Source organism: Lotus japonicus, chromosome 3 (assembly GCF_012489685.1).
Source record: "Lotus japonicus ecotype B-129 chromosome 3, LjGifu_v1.2".
NCBI classification, from domain to species: Eukaryota; Viridiplantae; Streptophyta; class Magnoliopsida; order Fabales; family Fabaceae; genus Lotus; species Lotus japonicus.
Genome location: NC_080043.1, coordinates 43268310 through 43278253, shown reverse-complemented (window position 1 = coordinate 43278253; position 9944 = coordinate 43268310). Strand labels below are relative to the sequence as shown.

Here is a 9944-nt window from a genome sequence, read left to right as displayed (position 1 = left end):
TGAGTTCCAATTCCTTGACCGGCCTCTGAGCTTTTCAATTACAGGCTTCCAGAAATCCACCCTCCTTGGATTGCCCCCGAGAGGGGCACCAAGATATTGGATGGGAAGAGAGCCGACACTCCAACCATATTGTTCTGCCAACCTCCTGACCTCTCCTTCTGGAATGTTGCAGCCAATCAGAACAGATTTTCCATAATTAACCTTTAACCCCGATGCAAATAGAAACGTGACCAGCATGTTGCATAATTTCTCCAATTGACGTTCGTCATTATCACAGAACATGATTGTATCATCTGCGAACTGCAGATGGTTAAGAGCCAAGTTCGGACCAATCTTGATACCACTAAAGTTATCCTCATCTAATAATTGATTGAGAAGACAAGACAACCCGTTCGCACATATGTTAAAAAGCAGCGGGGACAGGGGGTCACCCTGCCTGAGGCCCTTCTCGATAGCAAAAAATTCAGTTGGGGAGCCATTAACGAGTATAGCCAAAGATGCTGTAGAGATGCAATTTTTCATCCATGTTATCCATTTAATTCCAAAGTTCATCTCTTGAAGAATATCTATCAGAAAATCCTAATCGACTTGGTCGTAAGCTTTGGAGAAATCAATTTTTAACAGTAGCCCACCCTCTCTCCTTCTTGATAGAAAATCAGCAACCTCATTCGCGATAGCAATACAGTCCACAATTTGTCTTCCTGGGACAAACGCAAACTGGTTCCAAGAAATTAATTTCGCCATCACTTTCTGTAATAGTGCATGATTAGCTTGGGTGCACTCTTGCTAAAGGCTAAATTACAATCATATCGGAAGATTGTTGTGGTTTAGGGACTTGGGTTGAAATTGATCTCTCTATGCTTGCTTCTAGGAATAGAGTGGGGGATTGGTTTTGTTGGCCTGAAAATTGCATGCTTTTAATCCTCATATAAATGACTAGGCACACAAGGAATTGGGCTTAGCTTTTAGTATGGGAGAATTGCTCATGTGAGGAATCAATGAGTACTCATCTATGCTATAACAACAAGGGATTGATTCAAGGTTTCAATTGCATAGGGTAGGTTGACTAAGGAGGATTGGATGAACATTAACCCAGAGCATCTTTATCAATTGATATTTTCATCTCTTTACTATTGCTAATTTTGCGAACTCTTGTTACAAACAAACAAATCCAAAATCTAAATTTTACTTGCTTTCAAACTCACAAGCTTCAAGCTTAAACCATAATTCTCACTCACGGTCCTTGTGGATTCGATAATTACAACCCGGAGATATATGTGCACTTGCAGATTGACCAACAAGTTTTTGGCGCCGTTGCCGGGGACTGTTTGTGGTTTTCGGTTTAAGTTACGAGTTTGTAGTTTTTACATTGCATTGAACATGTATTACTAACCTCTTCTTTGGTTTTGTATTTCAGTTTATGCAAGGTAGGCTTGGCACAGATCCATTGGAGTTTGATCCGGAGCCTGAACGTACTCTTCACCGTCGTCGAGCCCAACAAAGGCTTGAAGCCATGACTGCTCAAATGAAGGAAGAAGAGATGCAAGCGCACATAGAGGCAAGGGTGCAAGAGGCCATCGGTCAAAGACTTGTAGAGCAAGAGGCAGAAAACGCCAATCACTCTTTGAGAGACCTCACCATGGCTGCCATGAGCTACGACTATCCCGACAGCATTGTTTTACCTGAAGGCATGGGAAACTTTGAGCTGAGACCGACATTTATCAATTTGGTGAGCCAAAATAAGTATGGTGGAGGTGCTCTCGAGGATCCTCATGCACACATGGAGCGGTTCATCCGCAATTGCAACAACTACAGAGTACAAAATGTCTCAGCGGACACAATCCGCTTGAGCTTGTTTCCATTCTCATTGAGGGACACAGTCGAAGAGTGGTTGAACTCACAGCCCCAAGGTAGCATTACATCTTGGGAGGATCTTGCCGAGAAGTTCACAACTATATTTGTTCCAAGAGCCCTCTTGAGAAAGTTGAAGAATGACATAATGACGTTTGCCCAAGCTGCCGATGAAAACCTTTATGAAGCTTGGGAGCGTTTCGAAAAGCTATTGAGGAAGTTTCCACAACACAACCTCACCCAAGCAGGGCAAGTGGCTAAGTTCTATGATGGTCCCCCATATTCTTCAAGGTTTGGTTTAGATGCGGCTTCAAACGGTGAGTTCGATGCCCTTCTTCCACAAGTTGGGTATGAGCTGATTGAAAAGATGGATTTGAGAGCCATGAACTCTAGTAATGATCGCCAAGCCCGAAGAGGAGTCCTTGAAGTTGAGGCTTATGATCAACTTATTGCCTCCAACAAGAAACTCTCCAAGCAAATGGCTGAGATTCAAAGCCAAATGAAAACCACCAAGGTTGGTGGTAGAATTGCCAAGGTGGAGTGTGTGACTTGTGGAGGACAGCATGATAGTGAAAACTGTACCGAGACTAGGCCGGAAGAGGAAGTCAAAGCCATGGGTCAAGCTCGCAATGACCCATTCTCCAATACTTACAATCCTGGATGGAGAAACCACCCCAATTTCTCTTGGAGGCAAAGCAATAATGGCCAAGGAGGTATGTATCAAAGGCAATTCCCTAATCAAGGCATTCAAGGCCAATTCTCAAGGCAGCCACAAGAGAGAGTAGAAGGTGATAGCCGTGGTAGCAGAAAGAGTTTAGAGGAGTTGGTTGAAACTTTCATCAACCGAACTGAGAACAATTACAAAATACAGGATGCGGCTATTAAAAACTTAGAGAATCAATTTGGCCAGCTGGCCAAGCAAATAGCCGAAAGACCTCAAGGTAAGTTTCCTTCCGATACTATCCCTAATCCCAAACAGGAGAATGCCTCTGTAGTGACTACTCGAAGTGGTAGGGTGATGAGTGAATCGAAGAAAAAACCAGAGGGAGAAAAAAGTGAGGAGATAGTTGAGGGAGAGATTGTGTAAGACCTGGATTTACAGAACAAGTTTAATTTCCGACTCACGCGTAGAATCAGTGTAAGCGTGGCGGGAGTTCGCCGTTTGAGAAAGATTAATGAAGAAGAAAGTTCAGGAATTGCTTGAGGAATGTTTCATAGTTGTTCTAGAAGTTAGTACGAGTCGTCTGCACACCTGTCTTATGGCGAGAGTGTCCTGAATAGGCTAATTTCGCTCTTAAAGCAATGTTTAAGTGAGATTTCAAATCCTTGGAAAAATAAGAAGTTCTCTTTATTTTTCCTTCGACCAGTGTTTCATTTCGGAACCCTGGACTGTACGCACGATAGTATTCACTTCTCGGAAGTCCGACGACGCTAATTTCTTTGCTTCAAAACCCTAAATTCAATCACTGAATGAAGACTTTTTCTATTCGGAGCTTTTAACGAAGTTTCCACCCACGTTGCCAAATTTGTTTCGATGTTTCCAATCTTTCTTCAGAACGAAGTTTTGTCGTCTGACCTTCACAGCAAAAAGTAGTTTTTCGGGACAGATTAACTTACACCGCTTTTGGGGTTTTAGAGATCGTTTTTCCCGAATTATAGAGATTGGTTTTGAGTTCTGGAATTCTGTCGCCAGAATCTCGCTTAGAATTCACCGATGAACGTCCTGCAAAAATCGGAATCGCGAAATTTTCATTTTCCCGCGATTTCACCTTCCTATAAATAGTTGAAAAATCAAAATATCTCCCATTTCTTCCCATTGAAGCCGCGAGTTTGAGGAGAGAAAGGAGGAAGGAGATTTTCGCCGAAACTCGACCGATCTTCGAGCTGTTTATCCCTACTTCAAGGTATCGAGTTAACTAGCTTGATTCTTACCTCTGATCATTGTTTCTACTGCGTTTCTATATCTCTTTCTGTGCTCAAAGTTTCGAGCTTTTCGTAAAACTATCCGTTTTTCTTGATTTTTCGCTTGGGATATCTTCTGTACTTGCCCAAGAGCCTAGAACACTCGCCGTTGTTCGCCGATTTTGATCGAGTTGTCAAGGATCTGAAAAACTGATTCAAAACCCTTTTTGTGCACATATCGAAACTTTAATGTCGAAAAGTCGCAATCCGACTTCGTGCCTTTAGGATTAGTTTCTGCAAATGTCGTTAGGAACATCGCTATCAAATTTGTTTTCCGAAGTTTTAACTTTGAGGTTTTGAGCTTTTATTTTGGACTAAAACTCCCCTAAATAGCTGTATTTCGATCCGATCGTCCGAAAATTTTTCCGACAATTTCTTTACCCTAGTTTTACCCTAAAACTACCTTGTAATTAAATTAGATCGAAGAAAAAGACCCAGAGCCTTTTTCCTCTTGTGGCCGAGAGCATGTTTGTGTGGGGGGGGAGTTTTTCGTTTTCGAAAACTTGTCCTTTCGTACTCGATTGTTGTATTCTGAAGCTTTGATGCTTTGTCTATCGTTAATGAGTTGTATTGTGATCAAGCTAATTGATTTTGTTTGGATTTCTGCTTTGTTTTCTCCGAGGTTCAGTTGAAGGAACTTTGGGTTTCTCAGAGCAATTGTGTGAAGAAAACCTAGACCACGAGGCTGGAGCAACTCGAGGTTAGGGAAACTTACCTATTAGCTAAGACTGCATGATAGGCGTCGATAAATTCGACTGATGCTTTACTGTGATATTGATTATGATGATGAATTAATGTTATGATGTTTTCCTTAACTTATGATATTGAGATGTTATTGAATTGTGCGTTTTGACGCGACTTCGGAGTGGGGAATCATTGAACTGGTTATCTTTGATATTTCGGGTTGGAGAAACGACCCTAGGCAAGTCCAAACAGGAGGTTTGAGACTTAGTCATTTGTTTGTATACTTAGACTTTCCCCGGGATTTACATTTGGTGGGTTTTTGGAGGACTAAACTCATAACTTGACTAATTCAATTCGAAACATTTTTATTAACGAATAAAACATAGGAAAACTAAAGGGGAAAATAATTGCGAAAGACGGGGAAAAGTCGACTTTTGTTGTGGGTTCTGGAGAATTGCTGGACACCAGGGGGGTGAGCCACGGTGATGATTGAAAGTCACGGAGTACTTTAGTACTCTTGTTGTTGGAGTTGTGTTGTATTGACCGACACTAAACTCTTGGGTTTCGAGATTGGGTTTTGAGCTAAACACTTGCGTTGGGAGGACGATTCGATGTTTGGCTAACCATATTGCATCATGCATCATTCGGGGTTTGTACGATCGAAAGATTAGGCCTCGGTGAAGAACGGGAATGCTTCATGAAGGTTGGGGAATTGCCTTCATCGAAGAACACCTGGGTGTATCTTCGGCATAGCGGGCAGAGTGGCACGACCTAGGGTGGTTGGGGCTGATCCGACTATGCATGGGTTTGTAAGCGACATCCGAGCAGAGTTGGCGACACTAGGCCTGTGTCGTGCGGTCTCGTGGTGCCCATCCCAAACAACTATCCGGATCATATTGAATTGCATTTCACGCATGCATTCATTCTGACGGGAATTGTATGCTGTTTGAATTATTGAAGCATTGTTAGAGCCAATAACATGCTAGGTTATATATATATATATATATATATATATATATATATCAACATATATATCTATACCCCAATCACATGTTGAGTGTATAATTAGTTATTTCCGTGAGTTGACCTTAGCGCCTTGGCTTTGGTTTCATGTTTGTGTTTGGGCGGTCGGCCTGCTGCCAGATGTCGATGGCGAACTGGTTTTCGATGGTCTCTCCCTCGGGGGGGGGATCAAGTATGAGTTGGTGGACCGTCATGCCCCCACCGCTTAGGTGATCAATGTTGTGGGTCATCGAGCGACGTACCGGGGAAGGGTCATGGGGGACCGAACAGATGAGCGTGGACGTTTGACGAGGGGAGTGCTACGACGCATGGAGCTGAGCTTTGACTTGCCGCCTTCAGTTCGCTGTGGACCAGGTACTGGTCGAGGACCACCTGCACCACCTCCGACTTCATCTTCTTTCGATGACGAGGACCCATCCGATATCTAGGTTGATGTTGCTGCACCTGTTGCACCACCTCCTGCTACTACTATCGATCCTACCGACGTGGCGTCGTCCTCGAGGCTCGTGGAGCTGAAGAGGGAGTCTGTTGTTCCATCTGCTTCACGTCGTGTTCCTTTTACTCCACCGCGCGGCTATCGTGTGGATCCCCTGGTTCGGGTGGTGGAGGAGGACGTTCTTACTGGAGAGGTGGATGTTGAGACGGGCTTGACTAGGACGGTGCGCATGACAGTTAGGAGGGAGGTCGTGGACTTGGACACCGAGATTATCACGGTGGATTCCGACTCGGACTCCGACAGCAGTGGGGACAACTACTCGCCGAGCGACGAGGGAGAGGAGGAGGAGCTATGAGCGGTACTGGGAGGGTAGGTTAGGCAGCGTCATATTTTGTGTAGAGCTCTGATTCGTCTTACTTTTGGGACAGGGTAGGTTCCCGATGCATGGCTTTTTGTGTGGTTCTCTTGATGGGGAATCACAGAGAGTCTGTCGGACTATAGGGGTCTTTTCTTTAGGCCATTTTGGGAGCCGACTTTCTCTTGGATGACTGTACTTATGATCTTTTTACTGACACTACTGGTTCTGTACATATTTGCCTACGGGCACACTACTTTGAGGTCACTGCGAGTGCGCGTGACGTTGACGTGCAGCTGAGGCTGTACATGTATATACGGTTGTACATCGGTTAGTTTAGTTGCTGGGTTATGTCTTTATTTTCTATCGCTTTAATTTTAAGGAATCAAACGGAAAAAAAAATAATACCGGTTTTTCGCGTAAAGTTTATTTTGTTGTTACTAAAGTGACACCTGGAAATCGGGGTGTTACATTGTGGTATCAGAGCTTAGTTGAGTCTTTTGGGAGTCTTTGGGGAATAGGTCTTATGTGCTAGGTTGTGTGACTCTGCAAAGAGTGAAAATTGATTGTCTGCAGAACGATTTTTCGTTCTAATTGATTGCATTGTTACTTAATCATATGGAATAGTTTTGGTGTTATCATACGATTAGGACTAATAGTTTCCTTGAGGTAACAGACGATGGTGAACACGAATCAACTAGTGGAGATGATGGCCACTATGGCTCAGGCGATGACTAATCAAGCAAATGACAACGCTCAGAGGCGTGCTGCGGAGGAAGCGCGTGAACAACACCAGCGTCAGAGGGAGGTGACTTTAGATCAGAACAAGGGGTTGAATGATTTCAGGAGACAGGATCCACCTAAGTTTTCGGGAGGTACTGACCCGGACAAAGCGGATCTCTGGATTGAGGAAATAGAGAAGATCTTTGGCGTGTTACAGGCTGCTGAGGGAGCCAAGGTGGGGATGGCAACCTTTCTGCTGTTGGGTGATGCTGAGTACTGGTGGAGAGGCACCAGAGGGATTATGGAAGCAAACCATGTTGAGGTGAACTGGAATTCTTTTCGTACTGCTTTTCTCGAGAAGTATTTTCCTGATAGTGCTCGTGACGAGCGTGAATCACAGTTTCTGACTCTTAGACAAGGGAGCATGACCATTCCGGAATATGCTGCTAAGTTGGAGTCTTTGGCAAAACACTTTCGATTTTTCCGTGACCAAGTTGATGAACCCTATATGTGCAAGCGCTTTGTGAGGGGACTGATGTGAGACCCAAGATTTTAAGCTTAGAATAAATTAGTGAAATTCCTTATTAACGAATAAGTTCGATGTATCGTGAAGGGAAACCTGAACAAGAGTTTATTGGATGAAATAAATTTATGAAGGAGAAGGTTCAGGAAAAGTTCAAGGATTGTATCAAAACCGATAAAAGTATAGCACGACTAACATTCGCCTAATCTTAGGTCAAAGACACTAGTAAATAGCTAATTTACACTTTAGGACGCGATGGAAACTAATTCCAAAAATCTTCAGAGAAATGTTAGAATTTCTCTTATTCGTCAGTAAACAAGTATTTCGATGCGAAACCCTGGAATGTACGAACGTCAAATTCCAATTCTCGGAAGTTTGCCGAAACGGAATCCCTGATAGTTCAAAAACCCTAAAATCGACGGACGATGAAGACTTTTTCTATTCGGAGCTTCAAATAAAGATTTCATCCGCGCACGCCCACTCTAATCGACGTTCCGAATCTTTCTTCAGAAGGAAGTTTCTGCATCCGAGGTCAAAAGCATAAAGTGCATAAAGTGCATTTTTAAGCCGGTAAACATTAAAAACAAGCCTCGAAAACCAAAAATCATACTGATATTTCTTTGGAGAATTAGAAGATTCAGCGGGAAGAATATCGTGTCTAAAATACGTTGGAATCAGTAGGAAAAATCGGAATCGCGAAATTCTCATTTTTCTGCATTTCCCATTTCCTATATATAGTATGAAAAATGAAAAAAAAAATGAAAAAATTCACAAACACACACACACGGCCGAGGGGTGCAAGGAGGAAAAAAGAAGAAGTTGATTTTCGTCGTTTCTTGCCCGATTGCTTCACCGTTCGTTGCTAATCGAAGACATCGAGGTATAGTTACTATCCCTCACTTCTGATCGTCAGATCTGTCGACTTTTTCTATGTTTTTCTGAGCTCAAAGTTTGGAGCTTTTTGTAAAACTGTCCAAATAAGCTGATTTTGGTGTCTAAACTTAATGCCCACGTGCTCTAGAGCATGAATATCCAGTTGTTTTCGACTGAATCCTGTCGAATCGTCGCAGAGGTCAAGTTTTCTGAAAATACCCATTTTCTGACAGAGGTTCCGCTTTTTGGATCAAAAACTCTCGACTGAGCTTAGCTTCAGTAGGATTAGTTGTTATAAATGTCGTTAGGATCGAGCTCATCAAATTTGTTTTTCGAAATTCTGATTTTGAGTTTCCGAGCTAAAAATAATGACCAAAATACCCCTGTGACAATTTTCGACCCGATAATTTTTCTGAGAGTTTCTCTGGCCTAGATATCGCCTAAGAATACCTAGGGATTGATTTAGATCGAAGAAAAAGTTCGAAAACCCTATTTTCTATAGTGGCCGAAACCTATTTGCTTGGGTACCGTGTCCAAAAATAATTTTTGAGTCTCTATGACCTGAGCCATTGCGTAGCTCTTTCAATTGTGGAAATTTTGGCGCCGGTTTCGTGTCATTCCGAGTTCTGTAGCTCAAGTTATGCACGTTTTAGCGAATAAAGTGTTTTTGTACAAAACCTGAATCGAGTCAAAACTCATCCATTCGGGGGAAGCCCTTCCTTTCGTGCCTAAATGTTGTACTCTGAAGTTTCTTGAGCTTAGTCGAACATTAGTTAGGATTGTTTCGACTGTATCGACTTGTGTTGATTCATTATTGCTTTGTTTGCTCAAAGGTTCAATTGTGGAAACCTTGGGATTGACTGAACAAGCTTGTGAGGGAGACCTACACCGCGAGACTGGAACAACTCGAGGTTAGGGCAACTTACTTGCTAGCTAATGCTACTAGGCGTCGATCAATTCGACTTGGTTATTGTGTTGATATTGAATATTGCTTTGATTTTGATTATTGCTTGGAATTGAGAAAATGTTTTCTGGAGGCTTCGGCCGAATGAACTTATATGAGATGTGTGTCTCCGTTTTCTGAGAGGCTTCGGCCGTTTACTGGTTTCTGTCTTATCGCTTTCTAGTGGACATGACAGGGTTATGTTTTGCAGCACTGCATTAATGTTTCATCGCTTAGAGCTTGATGTATTTGTGTTTAAGATTAAATTGTGCTGACTATATTTGTGCATTTAATGCGACTGTCGGAGTGTGGATTACACTTATCTTCGTCATGGCAATGACGGGTTTGTATTAGGAATGTTTGATAGGTCGAACCAAGGTTCGAACCTTTATTGTTTTAGGAATCGAGACCTTCCCGGGGAATTACTTGGGTTTATTGGGATCTTTTTACTTATAGAGTTTTGAAACAAACGAAATCAGAACGTGATTTGTAAATGAAATTCATAATACACTAATCAAAGATAGAACACTTTTAAATAATGATGATAACCTCTTGGAAAAGACTTAGGATG

General features: G+C 42.6%; 1 non-coding gene across 1 annotated transcript; it reads right to left on the bottom strand.

Moving 5' to 3' along the window:
* Positions 1 to 1981: 1981 nt before the first annotated feature.
* On the bottom strand, positions 1982 to 2088 carry LOC130709645 (small nucleolar RNA R71). Its single transcript, XR_009010124.1, has one exon. It is a non-coding gene; the product is annotated as a small nucleolar RNA R71 (small nucleolar RNA).
* Between the last annotated feature and the right edge of the window lie 7856 nt (positions 2089 to 9944).